This window comes from Halichoerus grypus, chromosome 15 (assembly GCF_964656455.1).
Source record: "Halichoerus grypus chromosome 15, mHalGry1.hap1.1, whole genome shotgun sequence".
NCBI lineage: Eukaryota > Metazoa > Chordata > Mammalia > Carnivora > Phocidae > Halichoerus > Halichoerus grypus.
In genome coordinates, this window is record NC_135726.1 from 50700521 (window position 1) to 50727346 (window position 26826).

Consider the following 26826-nt stretch of genomic DNA (forward strand, 5'->3'; position numbering starts at 1 on the left):
CCTCATGCAGGCTGGTTCAAGGCTGTGTCTTGCTAGGCATGGCCTCGACTGACCTCCCAACCCATACTGCCTCCCTATGGCTGCCCTCCCCCACCCCACTTCACTCAGCAAAGATTTATTTGGCCCTACTCTGTGCCAGGCACTGTTTTAGGTGCTTAGATCACACCAGCAAACGAAACAAATACAGACCTCTGCCCTTAAAGAAATCACCTTTTAACAAGTATCATATGATCTCACTGATATGAGGAATTTGAGGAACAAGACAGAGGAGCATGGGGGAAGGGAGGAAAAAAATGAAACAAGATGAAACCAGAGAGGGAGACAAACCATAAGACACTCTAAATCTCAGAAAACAGTCTGAGGGTTGCTGGAGTGGTGGGGGGCGGGAGGGATGGGGTGGCTGGATGATGGACATTGGGGAGGGTATGTGCTATGGTGAGCATTGTGAATTGTGTAAGACTGATGAATCACAGACTTGTACCTTTGAAACAAATAATACATTATATGTTTAAAAAAAAAGAAGATAGTAGGAAGGGAAAAACGAAGGGGGAAAATTGGAGGGGGAGAGGAACCATGAGAGACTATGGACTCTGAGAAACAAAGTGAGGGTTTTAGAGGGGAGGGGGGTGGGAGGATGGGTTAGCCTGATGATGGGTATTAAGGAGGGCACGTATTGCATGGAGCACTGAATGTTATACACAAACAATGAATCATGGAACAATACATCAAAAACAAATGATGTAATGTATGGTGACTAACATAACATAATAAAATAAAATTTAAAAAACCAAACTACAACAAACAAACAAACAAAAAAGAAATCACCTTTTATGCAAGGATGGGCAGAGGCAGAGGGAGACAGACAATAGGCAGGACATGTGATTAAATAACTGAATCATCTATGTTAGAAAGTGCTGCGTGACATTAGGGGTCAGGGCAAGGGGCCACCGGGCTGGACGGACATGCAGGACGCAGGACAACCCTGGGAGACTCACCGAGTCTCAAGCAACAACTTGAAGGAAGTGACAAGGTGAATCAAGCACGTGTCTGGGGGCTCCTGGGAATTAATTCACTTCTGAAAAAATGGAGGCGGTGTCCCAAAGAGCCATCCCCTGCTTCCTGTAATTAAATAACTGTGTGGAGCGCCTGGGTGGCTCAGCGAAGCGTCTGTTTGGGCAAAGGTCGTGATCTCAGGGTCCTGGGATCGAGCCCTGCATGGGGCTCCCTGCTTAGCAGGGAGTCTGCTTCTCCCTCTCCTGCTCCCCCCTGCTTGTGCTATCGAATGAATGAATGAATGAATGAATGAATGAATAACTGTGTGAGTTCCCTATTGATGCCATAACAGATCATAACAAACCACCACAAACTCAGTGGTTTAAAACAACATAAATTCATTATGTCACAGATCTGTGGGTCAGAAGTCCAGCCTGACTCTGCAAGTTTCACCGCTGACATCAAGTTGTCACCGGCTGGGCCCCCTTGTGAGTGGGAAGAATCCACTCGCAAGCTCATTCAGGGTGTTGGCAGGACCCAGTTCCTTGGAGTTGTAAGACTGAGGTCCCTGTTCCCTTGTTGGTGACCCAGTTGAGGGCCACCCTTGGCTCCCGCCTCCCCCCACCCAGTCCTAGCACAAGAGCCCTGCATCTCAGGGCCGGCAACGCACGACAAATCTCTCTCATGCTTGGAATTTCTCTGGCTTCTCTTTCTGCCGCATCTCTCTACTGCTCCCAGCAGGAACAAGTTCTTTGCTTTGAAGGGCAGTGTTGTTCGACTGGGCCCACCTGGATAATCCAGGCTACCTGCCTATCTTGAAGTACATAACCCTAATTACATCTGCAAAGTTCCTCTTGCTATGTCATGTAACATATCCACAGATTTGTAACATATTTACAGATTGGGGCGTGGGCATCTCTTCTGCTTATCACCATGATGTGATGCGAGGGCTGGATATCTAGAGTTGAGGCAGCCATCTTGAGACCATGAGGTAGAATCCTGGGGAAGATATTCAATAAACTAAGGATGGAGGGATGGGCAGAAGGATTTCATTGAGCCATGAAATAAGCCTGGGGCACCTTGTAAAGTAACAGTTTTGGTTTTTGTAGCTTAATGCCCCCCAGTTGGTATCTTGTTCCATCACCATTGGAAATGTTTATTTGAATTGCTTACCTTGGGATCAGAACCCTGATCTTTTAGAAACTTAGAGTTTATGGGGTTTGTGTCCTTTGTCTTAAAGGATAGTAAAACTCACTTTGAGAAGGAATCTACTCAACATTATTACTCCATTTAAAAAGAGATTTCTATCTAGTTCCCTTCTATTCTACATGGAGAAACTGAGGCCCAGAGGAGAAAGTGAAGTTTTTCTCCAGGGTCATAAAGCTGAGTCTTCTTGGAGCACCTGGGAAACTCAATTTTGTACCATTGACTTTTTGGGCCCACGGTATAGGTAAAGCAGGAGAAGTATAAATGAGAAGGGAAAGGATAGTGTATACAAGGGCCCAGGTGATATAATCCCAACATCTCAAAGACATGATTGGAATCCATAACCAAGAACCTCTATACACACACACACACACACACACACACACACACACACACACAATCATCCTGCACCACCAGGACCACTACACCATACTTGTTGCCATGACTGTAAATTTTTAGGACAACAGAGAAGACAGACAAAAGATTAGCCCACAGACACTCAGGCATTTTACTGAGTTTACAATGCCCACAGGCAACATAGGAATGGACACATCACTTCTCAGCCACAGTTCAAAGGAGGAAACCTTCCCAGAAGCTTCTCTAGCTGAGATATTCTCCCCTGGCCACCAGGATAACTCACCAACACTCTCCCAGTCCTACCCCCTCTATCACCATAACAATCTGCACCCCACCACACTGAGTCTGAGCCATGACCTCTAGAACCTGGGGCACCACCAATTAGATAGCAAAATGCTTCAGATCTTCTTTATATGTAGCCTGTTGCCTACAGGATGCTTTAAGTTCACCTTCAGATCATGCATCAACAATCTTGTAAGTTACCTCGCTCTTACCCAGCAACAAGGAAGAAAAGAGTTCCCAATCTTCCATAATCAAGCCAGCCATGAAAACTCCATCTGACGGAGGTGGTGGAGACAGGAAAGCATGGATGAGGGAGAGCCCTGTGGTGGAAAGCGAGAGGCCCTCAGGAATGGTAGGATGTTAGAGACAAACTGATGACGTGAGGACATTGGCCAAAGTTGCCAGGGACCATGTTCGTACCCCTGTATGTCCTTTGAGAAAGGGGATTAAGCCTGGAATTCCTATTTGGACCGTGAATTTTTCAATGCAATTCCACTCTGGAACCAAGCCACACAAGCCATGGTTTCTATAGGGTAACCCATGGTATGGAAAGAAAGAATGAAACCCAGAAGAGGGTGTTCTTCACCATAACACATCTTAATTGTTGGATAAATGTTGTGGAGGTAGTCTATTAACCCACATGGTAAGTCTTACTCATCATGAAAACCTCTAATGCATTTTTTTATTATTTTTTTAAAATTTTATTTTATTATGTATGTTAGTCACCATACATCATTAGTTTTTGATGTAGTGATCCACGCTTCATTGTTTTCATTAACACCCGGTGCTCCATGCAGTATGTGCCCTCCTTAATACCCATCACCAGGCTAAACCATCCCCCCACCCCCCCTCCCCTCTAACACCCTCAATTTGTTTCTCAGAGTCCATAGTTTCTCATGGTTCATCTCTCCCACCGATTTCCCCCCTTCATTTTTCCCTTCCTTCTCCTAATGTCCTCCATGCTATTCCTTATGTTCCACAAATAAGTGCAATCATATGATAATTGACTTTCTCTAATGCATTTTTTTTTTAAAACGAAAGTGATCTGGGAATGATTGCAATCCTCTACTTTACTATGCAAATAACCTCACATCTGTTGAAATAGCTGACCTCTGCCACAAGCCTCAGTTTCTCCTCTTGGATTTGGAAGGATGTGGCACCTCTGGGCAGGGTCTTGAAGGCTGTTACAATGCGGATGACACCTCCACCTCCCTGAAAAATAAGAAACCTTAAAGGAGATTACTGGCCAGAAGTAAGAAACATTACACAATATTTTGATGAAGTCCCAATAGTTTATTTTCGCTTTTGTTCCCCTTGCCTCAGGAGACATATCTAGAAAGAAGTCGCTACCTGTTTCATCTTTCACATTTGGATGTATGATATATCTGGAATTGAAAATTTTGTGTGCAGTGAGATAGAGATGAAATTATTTTTTTTCATATAGAGATCTAATTAATCAGTATCATTTATTAATAAAATCCTTGCCCTCACTATAAAAAAAAAAAGAAAACGAAAAGAAAAAGAAAACAAAAATGAAATGAAACCTTGGTAAACCCTACCCACAGAAGGAGTTTCCACAATCCAGAAATGCCTCAGCCTCCTCCGGCTGTGGGACAGACACCCAATTCCTCACTCAGGGTCAGCAGGCCTCCCTCCCTCCATTTTCTTTTTTCTCTCTAAAATTCAAACATCTGGATGTCCTCCTTTCCCTAACTCACCTCCAACACCCAATCAGTCACCAAATCCTGTGGGTTCCATGTTTGAATTAACTCTGTTCTCTGGTCCCTTCTCTCTGTCCCCACTGCCTCACCTGTCTGCAAAACTCACCTGTGAAACTGTGTCAGCCCCTCAGGCTCTGGACTCTGCATCTCCAATCTGCCCATCACAATCCTGGCTACCTTCCCTAATCCCAGCTCTGAATTAGGGGCCCTCCCTTCTAAAGAGAGAGACTCCAAGACCAGCTGACCCTACAAGAAGTCTGAGATGCCCCATCTCTTTCCCCATAAACCCACAGGGTGAATGGGAAACTTCTGATCTGGAAATAAGAGAAATCTCCTGGTAATTTCTAGTCCTCCCCTGGTATACACATGGTCAACCCCACTCCACAAAGAACACAGAGGCCTAGAACCTGATATGATTTCTTCTAGATTTTATGTAATTATGTACTTTTTTTACATTTTTTTATTGAAGTATAGTTGACACACGATGTTACTATTGTAAATATTTTAAGAGATCAGAGTGGTATGACTCTTAGAAGTGAATATTTTCTGGAAATTTTAAAACATTGAATAAACACAAAATTGGAAGTAAAGCAGAATAGGCTTGAGTCTTAGCACTGGAAAGTCCCTTTTAAAACTCGGTATTTGGAATATTTTTCACCTGAATGGGGAAAGACCAGACAAAGCCCACAGGAGGGGCCTATATGCTCTGCCACAGGACACTGGCCAAGCTGGTTACCCCACATCCATAAAGCAGATACACGGGGTCATTAAAGCCTGCACTGTGGATTGATGTGTGTTGCTCCAAATCAATATTCATGAAATTTCGTTAAATTGATAAAGCTGGTTGCAAAATAGCATGCATGGTACATTCTCCTTGTGTAAGAGAAAATGCACACGTGTTTTTATTAATTTATAATAAATAGGCACAGGAATGAATCTATAAGAGCATATACCAAAATATTAACAGTGGTCATCTCTGGAATTATAGGGTTTTTTTTTAATTTTCCTTTCAAAAAATATCTTCATTGTCTAATTTTTCGACACTGAATACACAGCCTGTGTTCATTAAAGAAAGACTCCAAATGTAGGATGTAATGTGGCTCTGTATTAACATAGAAGAATATTAAAGATTAGAAGATTAAAGTTTAAAAACAGGTAAAAGAATGGCAAATAGAGTATGGTACTATTTTTGTTTAAAATACATATATTTAGGGTGCCTGGGTGGCTCAGTTGGTTAAACGTCTGCCTTCAGTTCAGGTCATGATCCCAGGGTCCTGGGATCAAGTCCTGCATCAGGCTCCCTGCTCAGTGGGGAGTCTGCTTCTCCCTCTCCCTCTGCCCCTCCCCCCGCTCATGCTCACTCTCTCTTTCTCTCACTTTCTCTCAAATAAATAAAATCTTTAAATATATATATTTAAATATAGTTACTAAAATAAGGGAATTAGAAAAGCCACATCATTGTATTTGGGAGGCTTAACTGTAGACAAGTTTTTGCTCCTTCTTGCTTATCTGTATACTTTACTTTTCCTACAATTATTGTGAAATTTATTTAAAATATGAAAAGGTAGAGGGCGCCTGGGTGGCTCGGTGGGTTAAGCGGCTGTGTCAGTGTTGGGCTCTCTGCTCAGCAGGGAGTCTGCTTCTCCCTCTCCCTCTGCCCCTCCCCACTGCTTGTGCACTCTCTCGCACGTTCTCTCAAATAAATAAATAAAATATTTTAAAAATATATGAAAAGGGGTGCCTGGGTGGCTCAGATGGTTAAGCTCAGGTCATGATTCCAGGGCCCTGGGATCAAGCCCTGTGTCGGCTCCCTGCTCGGCGGGAAGCCTGCTTCTCCCTCTCCCTCTTCCTGCCGCACTGCCCACTTGTGCTCTTTATCTCTCTGTCAAGTAAATAAATAAAACCTTTTAAAAAATATATATATATATATATATGAAAAGGTGGCATACAATATTTTAAAAAGCAACCCCTACAACTAAGGGTCAGTTTGTTGGTTTAAGAATGTAAAAACTCATTTTGCCTAACACGGGTTAGAAAAATCTTGCTGGATGTATAGAGACGTGGAACAGCCAAGAAGAGAATCCTAAAAAGAAAATAAAACCAGTCTCCACCAATAAAGTCCTGGGGCAGAGAATGATTTTTCTCTTGATTTCTTTCTCTATTTTTAATTTTGGGGATTTCACTTTTAACCAATAACCCTCAAACCTAGCATCACACTTGTCTTAGTCCATTTGAGCTGCTATAAGAAAACACAGACTAGGTAGCTTACAAGCAACAGAAATTTATATCTCATGGTCCTGGCCAGCATGGCCAGGTTCTAGAGAGGGCCCTCTTCCTGGTTCCCACTGTGTCCTCACATGGCGGAAGGGGCTAGGGAATCTCTCTGGAGCCTCTTTTATAAAAAGCACTTATCCCATTCACAAGGCTCCGTCCTCATGACCTCTTTACCTCCCAAAGGCCCCACCTCCCCACACCATCACTTTGGGGGTTAGGATTTCAACATCTGAATTTGCAGGGAACACAAACATTCAGACCATAGCAATACCTGAGACAGTGATGCCAGCATCCACACTGCTGTGCAAGCTGGAAATGGAGTTTGAGGCCTTGTGGGTATAGACCTCTGAATGTGCCCTGGAGAGACTGGGAATAAAGAGGGTCTAGCCATCAGTACATGCTCCACATGTACTGGGTAGGGGGGCTGGGAGTCAGCTAAGCAGACTAGGGTGAGGTTGGAACAAATCACAGAATCTGGGTCTATGGGGCACCTGGGTGGCTTAGTCGTTAAGCGTCTGTCTTCAGTTCAGGTCATGATCCCAGGGTCCTGGGATTGAGCTCCGCAACAGGCTCCCTGCTCAGTGGGAAGCCTGCTTCTCCCTCTCCCACTCCCCCTGCTTGTGTTCCCTCTCTCGCTGTGTTTCGCTCTGTCAAATAAATAAATAAAATCTTTTTAAAAGATTTTTAAAAAAATTTTTTTAAATTTCATGAATATTGATTTGGAACAACACACATCAGTCTGGTGAGGTCACAGTGGGAGTGTCAGGGCCATCTGGACTAAGAGAAAAACATTCTAATTGGGAAGAGTATGGAGAGTAAGGACCACTATCCTCCCCTCCTACCAGGCTGTGCATTTAGTTCAGGGCTGGAAGCCCCACACGTTGAGGGGGGCACGCAGTGACACAACCTGAAGGTTTGTCCAATGAATGAATGAATGAACCAACTATTGCAGCAACTCCCTCACTGTTGTGTCTGTGTCCCTCACTGCCCCTTGTGAAACTTCAGCTCCATGAAGATAGGGACGCTTGTCTGTTATGTTCACTGCATTGACTAGAGTAACCTTCAGCATCCAGTGGAGCTCGTATTTTTTTAAGAGAGAGGGATGGGGAGGGGGAGAAAGCTGGGTTCAAGTTCCCATCTTTACTCCTAACACTATGAGCCCCTCCCCTTTCTCGGTTTTATTGTTTGTAGAATGAAGGGTATCTTAAAGTCCTCTCAGTTCTGCAAATACTGGTGTTCTAAGGTCTGGAATTTCTGGGAGATTGAAGTCTGTGGTCTCTATCTGACTTTGGACCTCAGGTAGGACGAGTCTGCAAGTCCCTAATTGGGTACATAATGAAGGCTCAGTAAGTGCCTGTTAAATAAATACATGGTAGGGGCGCCTGGGTGGCTCAGTTGAGTGTTGGACTCTTGATTTTGGCACAGGTCATGATCTCTGGGTCATGAGATTGAGCCCCATGACGGGCTCTGAGCTGGGCGTGGAGCCTGCTTGAGATTCTCTCTCTCTCCCTCTGCCTCCCCCACCCCTCAAAAACAAACAAACATGATGAGTGAACTTGCGAGAGAACAGGACCTACGTGCCAGGCACTGTTCTTCTTATATGAACTAACTCTAACCCCCCAAGGACCCACAGAGGTAGATACTCTTGTGAGTCCCACTTTTCAGATGAGGAAACTGAGGCACAGAAAGGTAGAGTAACTTGCCCAAGGTCACCAGCTAAGAAAGAGCAGAGCCCAGATTTGAATCCAGTCAGTCTGAATAGCCCCTGCTCTACACAGCCCCAGTTCTTAGCTATAAACAGTGGATGAGCCAGTGGATGGTGGAGAGGGAGGCACCCTGTGTCTCAGAGGTGGGTCTGTAATGGGGCAGGGAAACCCATACTCACAGGCCACACCCACCACAAGGGCTCACTGAGCCTGGACCCCAGGTGGGTCCTGGTCTCACAGTGGTAGGTGCTAGAGTCATTGTGTGTGACTGTGGGAATGGTAAGGGCCCTGCCATCCATAGAGCTCACTGGTCCATCCCCTTCCCAAATCAGCTCGACATTCAGAAACCACTGGATCATCATACCCTTGTTTTGGGGAGACACATGTCAAATTCAAGGAGTCCATGTGCTCCAATGGGGCCAGGTTCTGGGCTGCCACCCGGGGCTGGTGTCGCTTCTCTGGGGAGGAGAAAAGAGAAACTGAGGGTGATAGGGCCAGAGGGGATCTGGACCCCAGGAATTATCAGTGGCAAGAAATGTTGCCCTGGGACCTTGAAAACACCCACTGCTGACTCTGTGGATTCCAAAATGAGCATACCTGGCACCAGCCCCAAGTCTGATGGGAACACACACACTCACACACACAACAAGGACTCACCCACTCCACTGAAGAGTGGATCCCAGATCCTCTCCCCAGAAAACACACACATCCACACATTAGCATCTAATTTCAGGTGCTTATGGGCTATTCTGAGGACCAACTGCAGAGCCCAGGTGAAGACTCTTACACCTAGGTTACAAATTAGTAAAACTCTTCTTTGAAGACGGTTTGGCAGAACAGATCAAAAGCTTTAAAATATGTATACCTTTTGACCTTGTGGTTCCACTTTTTATAATTATTCCTAATGAAATTATCATAACCATGTGCAAAGAATTAGCTGTACAGATATCTGGGACAACACTGTTTATAAAAGGCAAACTGAAAGAGTCTTAATTTACAATGAAGACTGTATTTTTTTAAGATTTTATTTATTTATTTTAGAGAGAGAGCAGGGGGAGGGACAGAGGGAGAGAGAGAATCCCAAGCAGACTCTGCACTGAGCATGGAGCCCAACATGGGGCTTGATCTCACGACCCTGAGATCATGACCTGAGCCACAGTCAAGAGTCAGATGTTCAACCAACTGAGCTACCCAGGTGCCCCAAGACTATTTTTTAAATGAGCCAACTATATAATATATAAACTTTATAACAATAAACTCACTTCAAATACAATAAAATGTCTTCTTGAAAATAAAAGAATGGGAAAAGATACACCTTGCATATGTTATTCAAAAGAAAGCCAGAGTGGCTATATTACTATCAGATAAAGTGGACTTTAGAGTAAATAAATTTACCAGGGACAGAAAAGGACATTACATAATGATAAAAGAGCAAGAAGACACAGCAACCTTAAATGTGTACACACCAAACAACAAAGCTGAAAACTATGTGAAGAAAAACTGACAGAACTGAATTGAGAAATAGATAAATCCACAATTGTAGTTTTTTTATCTAAATTCAATTAGCCAACATCGTTTTTGATGTAGTGTTCAATGATTCATTAGTAGCGTATAACACCCAGTACTCATCACATCACATGCCCTCCTTACTGCCCATCACCCAGTTACCCCATCCCCCCACCCACCTCCCTTTCCCACAACCCTCTTGTAGTTTGATAGCTCAACACTACTCTCAAGAACTGGTAGAACAACTAGATAGGAAATCAACAAGGATAGAGCAGGACACAACACCACCACTGACCAGCAAGATCTAACTGATACTTAATGGAACACTACCCAACAACAGCAAAATGCACATTCTTTTCAAACATGCATGGAACACATACCGAGATAAATCATATCCTGGGCCATAAAACAAACCTCAATAAATTTAACAAAATGGAAATCATACAGTGTAGTGTGTTCTCTGAACACAGTGGACTCAAACTGGAAATAACTAACAGAAAGATAACAGCAAACTCTCCAAACATTTGGAAACTGAACAGCACATTTATAATGTCATCAGGTCCAACTGACAACAGAGGGATAATAAGGGAATATGACAAATAGCTCTACACACATAAATTTAGCCATTTAGAGGAAATGAACCAGTTCCTCAAACATCACAACCTACCATCACTAACCCAATATGAAACAGATTATTCGAAGAGCCCTATAACAATTAAAGAAACTGATTTTGTAATTTTAAACTCCAGAAAAAGAAATCTCCAGGCCCAGATGGTTTTACATGAGGGTTCTACCAACTGTTTAAAGAATCAGCAGCAATTTTACACAATTTCTTCCAGAATGTAGAAGAGGGGGAGAAATACTTCTCTATCCATTTTATGAAGCCAATATTACCCTGATACCAAAACCAAAGATAGTACAAAAACAAAGAAAGAACATTACGGGCCATATCTCCACATGAATACAGACACAAAAATTCTTAACAAAATATTAACAAATAGACTTTAGAAATATATAGAAAGAATCATACACCATCAACAAGTGGAGTTTATTCCAGGGATCCAAGACTGGTTTTATGTTTGGAAAACCAATTAATGTCATCCAACATATTAACATTAATAATAAGGAAAAATCACAGAGTAATATAAATTGATGCAGAAAGAGCATTTGAGAAAATTAATTATGTGTTCATGATAAAAACTCTCAGAAAACTAGGAATGGAGGTGAATTTCCTCAACTTAAAAAAGAATATCTATACACACACACACACACACACACACACGCACACTACAGCTAACATTATACTTGATGGTAGAAGAATGAATTCTTCCCTCCTAAAATTATAAACAAATCATACTGTCTGGTCTCACTACTCTTATTCAACAGAGTACTGCAAGTTCTAGCCAATGCAATAAGTCAAGAAAAGGAAATAAAAGGCATGCATATCAGAAAACATAAAACTGTCTCTATCTGTAGGTGTCATGATGGTCTATGAAGAAGATCCTAAATGACATACAAAAAAACAAAAACAAAATATTCCTACAACCAACAAGTGAGTTCAGTAAGGTCTCAAGATACAAGATCAACACACAGAATTAAACTGCATTCCTATATACTAGCAATAAAAAACATGGAAACAGAAATTTTAAATGCAATATAATTTACACACTTTCTTTATTCATTCATCCATTAGTGGACATTTCGGTTGTTTCCATATCTTGGGTATTGTAAATAATGCTGCAATGAACATGGTGAGGGGTGCAGATATCTTTTCAAGTTAGTGTTTTTGTTTTCTTTGCATAAATACCCAGAAGTGGAGCAGGATATGTACAACATGAGCCTGAAATATCCTATGCCAGCAAGGAAGTGCTTTTTAAAAATGGGTATGTCACAGGAAAATTAAAGAGACTCTCACTGGCCAAATCTGGAATAATTTAAGCACCAAAATATTAAGTACAGTGATGAGTTATAAACCATTAAAAAAGAAATTCATGAGTGCATACTGATGATAGATAGATAGATAGATAGACAGACAGACAGACAGACAATAGATGACAGATAGGTGACAGATGAGAAGGAGGGAGGGAGAAAATAAATTAGATGACGGAAAAGAGAGCTGGGGGAGGGATCTTGCTTACTGAAGAAGCCCAAGTGCTGACTGGTCAATGCTGATAGTGTTGGACTCAGGAAATCATCACTTGCAACCCTCTTTGTAAAGACCTCCAAAGCAAGAACCATCAGTGGATGCTAAACCTCAGAGGGAGTTTTGGTGAGGAGTAGGACATGGCCTTCAAGTGTCTTCACACAGAATGCTTATTTATTACAAGGGAGGAAAGAGAAAAACAGTAATCATACAGAGGAGTAATTGGGCAAAATTACATCACCAATGATGGACAGATGGACATGGTACCCCCCCCCCATGCAATGCCCCAAGAAGGACACAACATCACACACACAGTAGTCTGGCTGAGAATGCTTAATCTCAACCTAATCACAAGGAAATATCAGACAAACATAGAATGAGAAATGTTGTATTTTGTAAAGGGGGGGGTAAATTCTTTAAAAAAAAAAGTCAATGTTATTAAAAATAAAGAGAGAGTGTGGGAAAATTCCAGATTAGAGGAGGCTGAAGAGACAGGACACAAAATGCAGTTTCTGACTGTAGACTGGGTCCTGAGCTGGATGGGGGAAAATATGCTACAAAGGACTTTTTGTTGTGTTGACTGACAAAGTTGGAATACAGAGGGATGATTCAATAAAAGTATTGTACCACTGTAAATTTATGAAGTCCATTAGTGTGTTTATGTAAGAGAATATCCCTGATCCTAGGGAATACACACTCGAGTATTTAAGGGTAAAGGGTCGTGACGTTTGTAACTTACTCTCAGATGGGGGTTGGGGATGGGAAGAGACAGAGAGCACAAAATGAGAAAGAGGGGTAAATATTAACAATAAATGAATCTGGGTAAAGGGGACGTGGATGTTCTTTGTAGCCTTATTTTTGCCATAATTTTATATTTGAAATTATTCCCAAATAAAACATTGAAATATTTTGTGACAGAGAAGCCAAATAGCCCTCAGAAAAGGCTTATCCCTGCACTCTCACCAGCCACGCCTGGGAGTGCTCACTTCCCACATCCCTGACAACATGGAATGGCATCACACTTAAAAAATATATAAATAACAGCCCTTATTATCAAAAACTCAAATGACAAGTGTGTTACTTTAATAAAGGGGAGGGAGTAACAGTATCTTACTCATGTAATAACACTCTGATGCTGTCCTAAAAAAAAAAGTACTTTAGGGTTCAGCAGAGACTGGGCTCAAATCCCAGTTCCACAGGTGTCACTGGCCATGTCGTTAAGCCTCTCTGACCCTAAGTTTCCCTATTCATTAATCTAGTCTAAAATGTGTAGTGAGGAGCCCATCACAACCCATCTGCAGAGGGTGTAGAACAGTACCAGGTACATAGCACTTCATAAATGCTAACCATTGCAAGTTGTGTCACCAGAAAGCCCTCCCCCCAGGAGTGCCCTTACCAGAGACAAGTAGCATAGCATGATGGCCACTGGTCCCACCAAAAGAGATGAGTTGCAGGGTGTAGATGCTGTCATCCGACACTCACACATCTGTGAGACTCAGGGAACCATCGGTACTGCCTGTCTCCAGCCAGTGTGGGCTGGTCCTGGAGTATGGTCATGGTTGATGAATCTAAAAATGAGGATCCAGGTAACCTGGGTGGTGGCTGCTCCTCAGAACCACCTGTAGGAGATGAGACTCTGAGGGAGCCTCTGGACAGACAGGGTGGCGCTGCTCCCCTCGGTGGCCTGGGGAGGAATGGAGGTTATGGCTAGCTGGGCAGCTACCTGATCACTGCAGGAAATCATGAAGAAGGCTGAGGGAGGAGGCAAGGAGCACTATCACCGGGGCCACTTGGCAGCATTCAACACTGGAATTAGCCCCTTTTAGATTCTCATTCATAGGAGTTCAACAATGGAAGAGGAAAGAGCATGTGCAAAGGCCCTGTGGCAGGAGTGAGGGTATTGTTTTAAGGGAACAACAGAAAGATCAGTGTGGCTGCAGTTGAGTGAGTGAAAAGGAGAAAGGTAGGAGCTAAGGTTAGAGAGGGAAAGGAGGCACACCACACAGGTGCTATTGGCACCTATGGTAAGAATAATAATAATATTTAAATAATTATATTATTATTATTATTAATTATTGTTATTATTAACAGTTATTCATCATGTGGGACTCTCCTATGCATTGCAAGTAGTTTAGCACGTCTGGCCCTCCACTACACTAGAAGTTCCCTCCAGGCATCTAGACAAAGAACGAACATCCCCACATATTGCCAAATATCCGCTAGGGGGGCAGAATTAGCCCTGGTTGGGAACAATTCCTGCGGGCTCTTGTAGACCATCGCAGAGATTGTGTTTTGAGAGAGTTACGGAACCGCTGGAGGACTTGAGCTAAGGGGTAACACGATGTGTGCCTTATGCTCAGAAGTGCTCGTTCTGGCTGCACAGCGAATGGATTTTGGAGTCCAAGGGTAGAGTCACCACATTGCTCAGCACCAAGGACTGAGCTGCCCTGCACGTTTTACGTAACGCCCACAGTGCTCCCAGCTGTAGGTACAGCTACCTGCAGCAACCCCAGGCAAGGTAGACGCAAGGCGGTGAAGAGGTGACTGCAACAGTCAAGGCGAGAGAGGTCAGTGACTTGAACCAACGTGGTTGCAGCAAGGAAACAGGGAGTGTGAAATCTGAGATCCTGAGGCCAGTAAGATTTGCTGGCTGATATGAGGTGGGGAGCGAGCGTGTGAGAGAAGTGAGAGAAGACTCTGAGTTCAGGGGCATGAGCACCTGAACGATGGAGGGGCTGTTCCCCAAGATGCGAAGATGTGGGGGGAAGAAAACCAGGAAATTGTGAGCACAGAGCTGTTACCTGCGAGACAGCAATTTCCAAAGCCCACCACCTCTGCAGGGACCCTCCAAGGGACCGCCATGTTTTCATGATGCCCTGACGGTCTAGTTGTCTTTCTGCCTCCACCCAACTAGAGTCTAGGCCTAGAGGAAGAGCAAGCGTGTCTGAGAAGCCCCTCCCCACTGCAAAGTCCTTGTATTTTCCTCATCTTCAAAGACAGCCCTTCAGTCCTGCCCCTCTGTGTCCCACCCCCATTCAGCCCAGATTGCCCATGAGGGTAAGAAGTGCCCAGGGTCTTGGAGGTGAACCTGGGAAGAGGGCCTGAGGTTTGGAGGCAGGGTCCACCAGCACCAGGCTGGGGTCTCACCTGTTCTTAGGTTCCTCCAGACCCTGCAATGACCCAGCTATTTGGAAAGAGCAGCTATAGGGAGCAAATTGAAGGTTGCTGGAGGTGGGTGGGGTGATGGACATTAAGGAGGGCACTTGATATAATGAGCACTGGGTGTTATATGTACGTGATGAATCACTAAATTCTACCCCTGAAACTAATAATACACTATATGTTAACTAAATTGAATTAAAAAAAATTCCTTTCTAGGTGGTTTGCCTCCCTCTCTGTTTTTATCTTATTTTTCCTTCTTTTCACCGTGTTCATCTGTTTTGTTTCTTAAATTCCACATATGAGTGAAATCATATGGTATTTGTCTTTCTCTGACTGATTTATTTTGCTTAGCATAATACCCTCTAGTTCCATCCACATCGTTGCAAATGGCAAGATTTCATTCTTTTTGATGGCTGAGTAATATTCCATTATATATATACCACATCTTCTTTATCCATTCATCTGTTGATGGACACCTGGGCTCTTTCCATATTTTGGCTCTTTCCAAGATATTTTCCATATCTTTCTATATTTTCTATATTTGTGGACATGGCTGCTATAAACATTGGGGTACATGTGCCCTTCTAATCAGTATTTTTTGTATCTTTGGGGTAAATACCCAGTAGTGCAATTGCTGGGTCATAGGGTAGTTCTATTTTTAACTTCTTGAGGAACCTCCATACTGTTTTCCAGAGTGGCTGCACCAGTTTGCATTCCCACGAACAGTGTGAGAGAGTTCCCCTTTCTCCACATTCTCGCCAACATCTGTTGTTTCCTGACTTGTTAATTTTTGTCATTTTGACAGGTGTGAGGTGGTATCTCACTGTGGTTTTGATTTGTATTTCCTTCGTGTCAAGTGATGTTAAGCATTTTTTTTCATGTGTCTATTAGCCATTTGTATGTCTTCTTTGAGGAAATGTCTGTTCATGTCTTCTGCCCATTTCTTGACTGGATTTTTTTGTTTTTCAGGGTGTTGAGTTTCATAACTTCTTTATAGATTTTGGATATTACCCCTATATCTGATATGTTATTTGCAAATATTTTCTCCCATTCCGTAGGCTGCCTTTTAGTTTTGTTGATTGTTTCCTTTGCTGTGCAGAAGCTTTCTATGTTGATGAAGTCCCAATAGTTCATTTTGGCTTTTGTTTCCCTTGCCTCTGGAGACGTGTCTAGCAAGAAGTTGCTGCAGCTGAGGTCAAAGAGGTTGCTGCCTGTGTTCTCCTCTAGGATTTTGATGGTTTCCTGTCTCATATTTAGATCTTTCATCCATTTTGAATTTATTTTTGTGTGTGGTGTAAGAAAGTGGTCCAGTTTCATTCTTCTGCATGTGGCTGTCCAATTTTCCCAACACCATTTGTTGAAGAGACGGTCTTATTTCCATTGGATATTCTTTCCTGCTTTGTCGAAGATTAGTTGACCATAGAGTTGAGGGTCTATTTCTGTATTCTCTATTCTGTTCCATTGATCTATGTGTCTGTTTTTGTGCCAGTACCATTCTGTCCTGATGATTACAGCTTTGTAATAGAGCTTGAAGTCCAGAATTGTGATGCCTCCAGTTTTGGTTTTCTTTTTCAACATTACTTTGGCTATTCAGGGCCTTTTCTGGTTCCATACAAATTTTATTTTAGTTTTTTTAAGATTTTATTTGTTTATTTGACAGAGAGAGAGACAGCGAGAGAGGGAACACAAGCAGGGGGAGTGGGAGAGGGAGAAGCAGTCTTCCCGCGGAGCAGGGAGCCCGATACGGGGCTCCATCCCCGGACCCTGGGATCATGACCTGAGCCGAAGGCAGATGCTTAACGACTGAGCCACCCAGGCACCCCTGGTTCCATACAAATTTTAGAATTGTTTGTTCCAGCTCTGTGAAAAACGCTGACGGTATTATGCCAGGGATTGCATTGAATGTGTAGATTGCTTTGGGTAACATAGACATTTTAACAGTATTTGTTCTTCCAATCCATGAGCATGTAATGTTTTTCCATTTCTCTGTGTCTTCCTCAATTTCTTTCATAAGTGTTCTGTAGTTTCCAGAGTACAGATCTTTTACTTCTTTGGTTAGGTTTATTCCTAGGTATCTTATGGTGTTTGGTGCAATTAATTAGTACCTACTTCTAAAGTACTTTAGAAGTACTAAGAGCCCCATTTTACAGATGAAGAAAATTAATGAAAAAAGAGGCTGAGTCACTTTTCCAAGGTCACACAACTGCTGAGGAGAGGAACCAGAATTTGTTCTAAAGGAGCTGGAATTCAGAGCCCACAGTCTTAATCCCCATCTGAAAATCAAATTCATTTTCTCCTCCTCCCACTTCCCAGTACTTCCCCACATACAGACTTCACTTCAGCCTGAAGGCACTACTTCCCTCTCTGATCCTGTGCTGGGTCGTGCCTTTGTGCCTGGCATACACCACCCCCTCCACCCATGTCCTTGCTCCCCTTGCGTCAACCTGCCCAGTTCCTATCAGCCCTTCCATTGGCTGCTGAGCTGTTTCCTCCTCCAGAAAGCTTTCCCAGAGTGCCCCCAGACAGTTAGGTGACCCTCTTCTGTTCTGTGTTTCCGTGACCAAACCACATTCCTAAACAGCGGGGACAGGGCTTGGGCCAGCCCCGGACACACAGCCCTCAATGCATGACTCAGCACAGGGGAGGTCTCAGGAAGTACAGCCACGTGGGAAGCCCAACTGGCACTCAGACAGCCCTTTGCAAGTCTGATGAAGCATGAGCTGGTGTCACATGGTTGATGCAAGCACTTAGGGAGGAAGAGGGGCATACACAGGGATGCAGTGAGAAGGGGTGGGAGGAGGATAAGCGAAGGATGGGGTGGCATCTGGAGCCCTGACTCTCAGCTGCTTTTTGGGCACCGATGATGATGGGGCCCCAGGTAGGAGCTGCATGACCTCTTTCCAAGCAGTGTTCTTTGAAGCCACCTGAACTAGTGTGGTGCCCAGACAACCACACAGAATGAGAGCAGGCCCCGACTCCACATCTGTGGTGAATCTGGCTTGCTCTGGCCTGGGGAGGTGGCATTTGGGCCCCTTGAGGGCTTTTGCCAAGTTGCTGTGAGTGCAGAGGCAGCTCACAGTGGGGCACGATGGTCCCGAGGTACAGCAGGCCTGGGAGTGAGAAGTGGGAGACGGTGACAGCCCAGTGGACATAGGGAGGAGCTGGAGTCAGAAGAGGGGGGCCCCACAGTCACAGCTGGGACTTCCAAACACATACAAGAGCAACTTCGCGAGAAATTACAGAATTATGCATGTGGGGCCACAGAGTCAGGGGACTGTGGGAGTGGATGCAAAGGTGATCCTGTTTGTGTCCATAGAGGGAAGGGCTCGGTGACACTTGAGAGACAGAAAGAAGGAGGGAAGGAGGAGGAACAGTGTGAGAGAAGGAAGGAAGTGAAAAAGGAAGGAAGGGAGAGAGGGAAGGAGAAGGAAGTTTACGGGACCTCTGGGCCTTCTAAGTCACATTCCTTAAACGGGCACGATTGGAGATGTTATAGCATGAAGATTAAGAACCCCAATTTCAGAGTCAGATGGATTAGGCCCCAAATCCCAGCAATTTCAGGTATTAGCTCTGAGCCTGTTCCCTCATCTGTGAAAATCAGGGAAGGGAGTAGCCTCACTGGATTGTATGGCTTCACTGCATCCTGTGTGTGTTTGGTATGTGGTCAGTACTCGGTATGTGCTCCTGACTTAATTAATTAACCTAATTAATTGATGTTAATATATAATTCTTCTTAAGGTGGGAGAAGCAGCTTGGATACGGAGAACATGAAAGCTGAACATCAACTAACCCCGCCCCCATCCCCATGCCAGCGGCAAGAGGCAAGGTGGGTAGTGGCCTGGGGATGAGCACTGTGCCAAGTGTCGCCGAGCTCTGAGACTGGCCCTGTGCTGGTGGCGATGCTCCAGCCCATGACCCTTCTCTATAAAGAAGGACCGAACCCTTCTCCTACCCCAGGCTGGGCCCCGCTAGGAGGCCATATGCAGATTTTGCCTGGCCAGCATCCAATCCCCCCACCCCACACACGGTTCCTTTGGGAAGCACCCCTCCCCCACTCTCAATCCGCAGGTTCCAGCGGCAATGATCCTCCAGCCCACTCCCCAGGCCGTGGGCAGACACATGACCTGTGACTGTCCAATAAGAGCACAGTATCTCCCTCCACAGTGATTGGTTCAGGAGTGGGCACTTGGCCCAAAGTGGGCCAATGAGAGTGAGCCTTCGGACTTCAGCAGAACCAGCGAGGGAATGGGTGCTCTTTCTCCCAGGGTCACCGGCTGGGTGGAGTGTGTGAGCTGGAGGGGCCATCCTTCCACCCCTTGGAATGAAAGCCCCACAGGAGCAAGCTAAGCAAGCTAAATTCAGAATTCCTTGGTTTCCACCTAGCACCTCTGTGACCTTCTAGTACATTCTCCCGTTTTCATCTGTGAAATGGCCATAATCACAGTACCTGCCTAGCTCATAGGTTGTAAGTGAGAATTAAGGCAGTTAATACATGAACAGTAGCTATTATTACAACTTGGACTTTCCCCCGTTCCCTCCCTAAGATGCCTCCAAGGCAGGCACAAGGCAGAAGAGACTCGCAGTTCACGTTCAGGGGCTGAGGTGGCTGAATGGCTGGCCGCACACTGGTAGAGCCCAGTGCCATTCCGTGTAATGTCCCGGAAGGTCAGGACCCTGTGGTGTGGGGACAGCTCCCCTCGGCCCCTATCGGCAAGGACATCACTGTCTTTCAGCCATCTGATGGCTGCAAATCTCTTTGGACATATGTCAGGGTAAGGAGGCCATGCTCTCCACGGGGGCGACCTTGTCAGCCAGGATGTTGGGCTGAGGCTTGGATTCTGTTGGGACACACAGCAGGGGGCAATGGCAGAGATAATGAGGCTCCTCTACGCTGTCACATTCACTGACTTCTGCAATCCTGAATCTCCTCTGTGTAGACATCTCGCCTCCTTCCTGAAACCCTCTCCTCCCTCGGCTTGGAAACCCACACCCTCCTATGCAGTCTTCTTAGCGTGATCTAGTCTAGATCCGCCCTGTCCAGTCTAGTAGCCAGGAGCCATACATGCCTGCTGAGGACCTGAAGCCTGGCTGATCCAAATTAAGATGTGCTAAGAGTATAAAACACACAATGGATTTCTCAAATGTAGACAAAAAGAATGTAACCTATTTCAATAAGTTTTATATTAATCGCATATAGAAATATTTTTAAAATACATCGGATTAATAAAATTATTAAAATTAATTTCACATCTTATGTTTTATTTTTTATTGTGGCTACTAGAAATTTTAAAATCCTGTATGTCTTGCCTTATATTTCTATCAGACAATGCTGCTCTAGTAGCTATGTATGCAGAAGCTAGCATCAGACTGAGTTTGAATCAACTCCTTCACTCCTTCCACAACTGATGAGTTACCATGACTAAATCCTGCCTCCGTGTCCTTCTAATAAAATAATTGGACCATCACCTCATAAAAAATTTTAATATATACACAAATATTGTAATGACAGCTACAGCTTCCTAATTGTCCTCCTAATCTTCTCCTGCCTTCATCCACCATACTGCCCACATGGCAGCAACATGATCTTTTCTGAAGTCAAAGATTGGACCATGTCTTTCTATTGGTTAAGGGCCATCCTTGGCTCCTGGCTGCCCTGAGAATAAAGGCTCTGAATGATCTGTTCCTTGCTAACTGTTCCAACCTCATGCCCTGCTCTCTTCTCCTTGTTTACTATGCCCCAGCCTGGCATTCTTTCTGTTCCTGCAACACCCCAAAGTTCTCCTTGCCACAGGGCCTTTGCGCATGCCAGTCTCTCTTTCACTCCCATTTACTCTTCAATAACCCAACTCCTGCTCATCCTGTTGGTCTCAGTTTAAATGTCACCTGTGACAATCTTTCAATCATCTCTCTCTCCTTTTAGACTTTAAGCTTCAGGAAGGCAGGGAACACATCACTCTTTGCTTGTCCCTAATAGAGATAAGCAAAGAGTGCCTAGAACAGTGTTTGGAACACTTTAAAGTACTTAATAAATAAGTGAAAGAATAAATGAATGGGTTCTGATTGATCAGGAGGTGATATTAATCAGCTCTGGGCTGGAGCTAAAACCTTGAGGGACAGAAACTCAAGATCCAGAGATATCAAGGGCATTTTCCTAAGATGAAGGATGAAATTCAAGAACTCAAGGGCTTAGGAGAAAGGCCTGTGGTCCCAGCCCTTACCTTTCTCTGTGACCGTGAGAATCCCCTCCCACCACACTCCTTCCATCTCTGTGGAATGACCTGGGGTGGAAGTGAGTGGTCTCCCCAAGATCCAGTGAGTGAACAGAGTTCCCTCCAGACTCCCCTGCTCACCAGGGATGACAATCAGTGTATTTGTAGCACTGCGGTTGCCTGTGGCAGGGTTGGTGGCCTCACATGTATAGACTCCAGCTGTGCCCAGGTGGATGGTAGCCAAGAAAAGCTGCTGTCCAGTGGGCCCCAGGTTCCCATCGATCCTCAATGGGATGATCTGGGCCAGAGGGTTGCATGCGGTGGAGCAGGAGAGGGTGAGGTTGAACCCAGCTATGAAGCTGACATCAGTGGTGGTTACTGTGGGCATGTCTGGACCGTCTGTAGCAGCCAAAATAAATTCCCAGAGAGAGCCACAACCAGGGACCCGGGGTCTCTGCCAGGCCCTGTCTTTCCCCCTCATCCTGGTCCCTTCCCTGGGCTCTCACTTGCTGAGTGATCCTGAGAAACTCACCTCCCCTCTCTGGGTCAGTGGGCTCAGCCCTTGTCTTTACATTCTTTGAGGGAAGGGGCTACGTCTATGTTAGTGCCCAGCGTATATTCGATGTTTCACAGTTATGTTGAGTGGAGATTATGTTGAGTGGACAAATAAACCAATATTAACATAGCACTATTTCTGCCCATGAGAGAGGCAGACACATATCTGAGAATAGATTTATCCATCTTTTCAGAAAATGTTTCTTGAGCACTTGCCATGTGCGAGGTACTGATTTGGTTTGGGGACACACTAGAGACCAAGGCAGGCCTGGCCCTGACTTCACAGGGCCCCCACTCCTGTCAGGGAGACAGACCCATCCCTGATAGCAATGATCTAGGGTACGCTGAGTAGGGATGAGGGAGCTCAGAAGGATGGGAGTACCTGACCCAGCCTGAGGGAGGGTCAGGGAGGGCTTTCTGGAGAAAAGGATGCCTGAGCTGGAACCTGAACAGTGAGGAGGAGTTATTCAGGCAAAGGATGAGAGCAGGAGTGGAGGGAACAACCTGTGCAAAAGCCTGGGGATCAATCAGATTGTGGTGTGCCAGGGAAACTGCTAGTAGGATACAGGGAGTAAGGAGAAACGAGGCTCTGAAGGTCAGCAGAGCCTTGTAGCCCAAGCTGAGGAGGCTGGACTTCCTCCCGGGGACACTAGGGAGCCATGGAAGGGATTTGAGGAGGAAGGGCTGTGGTCCAGTTTATGCTTTAGAAAGACATGGGCATCTACAGCTGTTGCTGCCTTTATAACCCCTCCATGTGTCCCTGGGTCCAGCACCCCACAGCCCAACCTGCCCGGCAAGGTGGGTGTTTGGGGAGTGACCCTGAAGGAGGCAAGAGGTATGAGATGGGCACTCACAGATGACACTGAGGGGCAGGGGCTCACTGAGGCTGGTGATGGCGGGGTTCTTGGCCTCGCACCACTAAGGACCCATATCACTCCAGGACACTGGGTGGATGGTCAGCTCCCACTGGTCCAGGGACAGCTCCAGCTGCTCACCGCCCACCACAGGCTCCTTGTCAATGTCACCACTGGAAGGTGGCATTGCTGCCTGGGGACTGGCAGCTCAGGGTAATGGAGTCCCGCAGCTCCAGGGGAGCCAAGGTGGAGGCTGTGATGGTGCGTGGGCCAGCTTCTCTGTGAAGGGGGGATGGATACAGAAGGAAACTTGAATCCCAGCAAAGCCACTGCCTGGCTCAGCCACACTGACCTGTCCCTCTGGGCCTCAGTTTTCTTCAAAACTGGGGTGGCAACTATGCCAGCCTCATAGGGCTGTTGTGACGATGACATAAGCTCATGTATGTGATGCCCTTAGCCCAGAATCCTGCAGACAATGTCCACTGATGTACCCATGGTCTTTGCCCTTGGCTGCAGCCTGGGGATGGGGGAGGGGAAGGGGATGTTCTGCACATGACTCCAGTGACCACCTAGTTCCTGCTAACTGTAGACTGAATGAGTTGTTTTCTCAGACACATACATGCTTTTTTCCCAATACAGTTGACCCTTGAACAATGTGGAAGTTAGGGGCATCGACCCCCCCATACACAGTCAAAAATCCACATGTAACTTCTGACTCCCAAAAAACTTAACTACTAACAACCTACTGTGGAATGAAGCCTTACCAATAACATAAAATTGATTATCACATATTTTATAAGTTATATGTATTGTAAACTGTATTCTTATAATAAAGTAAGCTAGAGAAAAGAAAATGTTATTAAGAAAATCATAAGGAAGACTGGGGTGCCTGGGTAGGTCAGCCAGTTAGTCTTCCAACCCTTGATCTCGGCTCAGGTCTTAATCTCAGGGTCATAGGTTCAAACACTGTGTTGGGCTCCATGCTGGGCATGGAGCCTACTTTTTAAAAAAAGAAGAAAATCATAAGAAAGAGAAAATACATCTATAGTGATATATTATACTGAAAAAAAAAATCGTGTATAAGTGGACCTGTGTGGCTCAAACCCATGTTGTTCAAGGGTCAATTGTATATGCAGAGTCAATGATGCAAACAAATACCAAATGTTATACAAAGTATTAGTCAATGGATAATGTTGATTATTCATTTATCATTTATTTAACAAGCACTGGACATCTGCTCTGGGTCACATCCTGTGCTGAGTATTGTTAGGGTCACAGTAATGACCAACAAATCCCCAGCCCTGCCCTCCTGGGGCTCAAGGTATAGAGGGGAAGACAGACCCATCCCCAGACAGGTATGATCCGAAGTGAGTAGGGCTGGAATGGAGGAGCCCAAGGGGCTGGAGGAACACAAAGGGGGCACCTGACCCTGCCCTGGAGGGGATGCACTGGCAAAAAGAGAGTTGATACCATCCTCCACAAACTCATATCAAGGGGAAGAGACATTAAATAATTACGAGATTGAGATCAGGGCAGGCTTCCTGGAAGAGGGAACTGGTGAAGGGAAACAAAGGGATGAGTAGCCAGCAAGAGGACCCAAGCCATCTATCCTTCCTTTCACTCATATATTTATCTAATATGCATTCCTTGAACACCTCTCCAATGTCCAGCCCACTGTAGGGAGACTGGAGACCCAGCAATGACCAAAACAGCCCCGGCCCTGTCTTCATGGGCCTTACAGTCCTCAGATAGGGATGACCCAGAGTAGTCAGGGGAGTGGGAACTTTGGAACTCAGGAGAGGCGTCTAACCCAGGGACATGGAGTCAGAAAGGCTTTGTAGAGGAGAGCTACCTGAACTGAGATCTGAAAGGAATAGTAAGCACTCAAAATATGAGCTACTTTTTATTTTTATTTTTTTTTAAAGATTTTATTTATTTATTTGAGAGAGAGAGAGAGAGAGCACATGAGAGGGGGAGGGCCAGAGGGAGAAGCAGACTCCCCGCTGAGCAGGGAGCCCGATGCGGGACTCGATCCCGGGACTCCAGGATCATGACCTGAGCCGAAGGCAGTCGCTCAACCAACTGAGCCACCCAGGCGCCCAAAATATGAGCTACTTTTTAAAAAATTATCTCTGGGAAAGATGTCACTGTAGGCCTGTGCAAGCATAGAACAAGGAGAAGGAACATATCTGCTGGATCAAGGAACCACCATTAATTCATCCTTCTGTCCACCCATCATCCGTTTGTTACTTCATTTAGCTGGTATTTTCTGAGCAGCACAGCAGGGACCAAGCCAGCCCCAGTTCATGCCTTTGTGGGACTCACAGTCCAGTGGGGGAGGCAGAGCCCGACCCAAGTCCTAGAGGTGAGAAAGAACATGGCCTGTCCGGGAAAGAACAAGTAAGCAGATGTGACAGGAAGACAGAGAGTAGAGTCTGGGCACAGAGAATGGGGCAAGAGGAGGGTGAACAGGATGGTGGGGCTCGTGTGCCAGACCAATGACCTGGACGTCACTACAGGAGCCACTCTTCACTAATCACTTCTTTCCTCTAAAGACCAACCTCTCTGTGGGGAAAAAGGACAGCGTGAAATGCTTTGAAGAGTTTATTTAAATGGTTGATAGAATAAAGGACCTGAAGAGGGAAAAAAAAATATATTGGTGATGCCGTGTACAGCTCGTGAAGAACCAGCATAAATTCCATGAACTATTTCCTACCATCCTCCAGATCTGTCACATGATTCCAAGGAATCCGGAGTCCCCAAATCAAGGTCACATAGGGAGTGCCCACAGGTGGTCTGGGTTGGTTTCTTAAATGGGCAAGAATGTTCACAGCAACAGCATTATTCACAATAGCCAAAAGGTAGAAGCAAGCCCAGTCCAGTGGATGAATGGACAAACAAAATGTGGTCTATCCGTATGATAGAATATTACTTAGTCTTAAAGAGGAAGGAGATTCTGACACAGGCTACAACATGGATGAACCCTGAGGACAGTACCCCAAGTGCAGTAAGCTAGTTACAAAAGGACAATTACTGTATTATTCCATTTGGGGGGGAGTGGGGGTTCCTAAAGTAGTCACATTCGTAGAAGCAGAAAGCAGAATGGTGGTTGCCAGGGCCTGGGGGCAGGGAGAATGGGGAATTTGTGCTTAATGGGTACTGGACAATGATGATAGCTACACTATGAACTACATGCTGAACTATACACTTAAAAATGGTTCAGATAGTGAATTCCATGTTATATGTATCTTACCACAATTTAAAAAAATAATATATGGGGAAAAGAGTTTGCATCTCTTTACAGGGAAAACAAGGAAATCCCCTCAGAGGAAGGCAGGGCACAGATGGATTTACTTCTACTGGCATCAGCTGACCCAAGGTCTCCGAATTTGGTCTTTATGAACTCAGAGTGACTCCTCCCCTTGGAAACATTTAATGATGTGAAATCACCACAACATCTTAAAACAATAATACTCAATGTGGGCAAAGACATTCAGAAATGGGCACTCATACGCACTTAGTGGCAGGCTACACGGACACATTATTTTGAAGGGCAGTTTTATGCCATGTATCAAGAATTAAAATGTGACCCAACTATTCTACTTTCAGGAATTTGGCCTAAGAAAAAAATCGTGATGTGCAAAACAGATTTATATATACAACTCCTCCTGATCTATCCCTTGTCCCCCTCCCCACCTCCGTCTTTTCATCTTTTGCTGATCACTCCATTGAACTCCATAAACCAGGACATACCATGGGAGTGTGCATGTTTTTTCTTCTTTCTTTCCCCTGAGCTCCTTCCTTCCTTTTTTTTCTTTTTTTTGAAGGGGGGGTGGGAGGTTGGGGGTCAGGGAGATA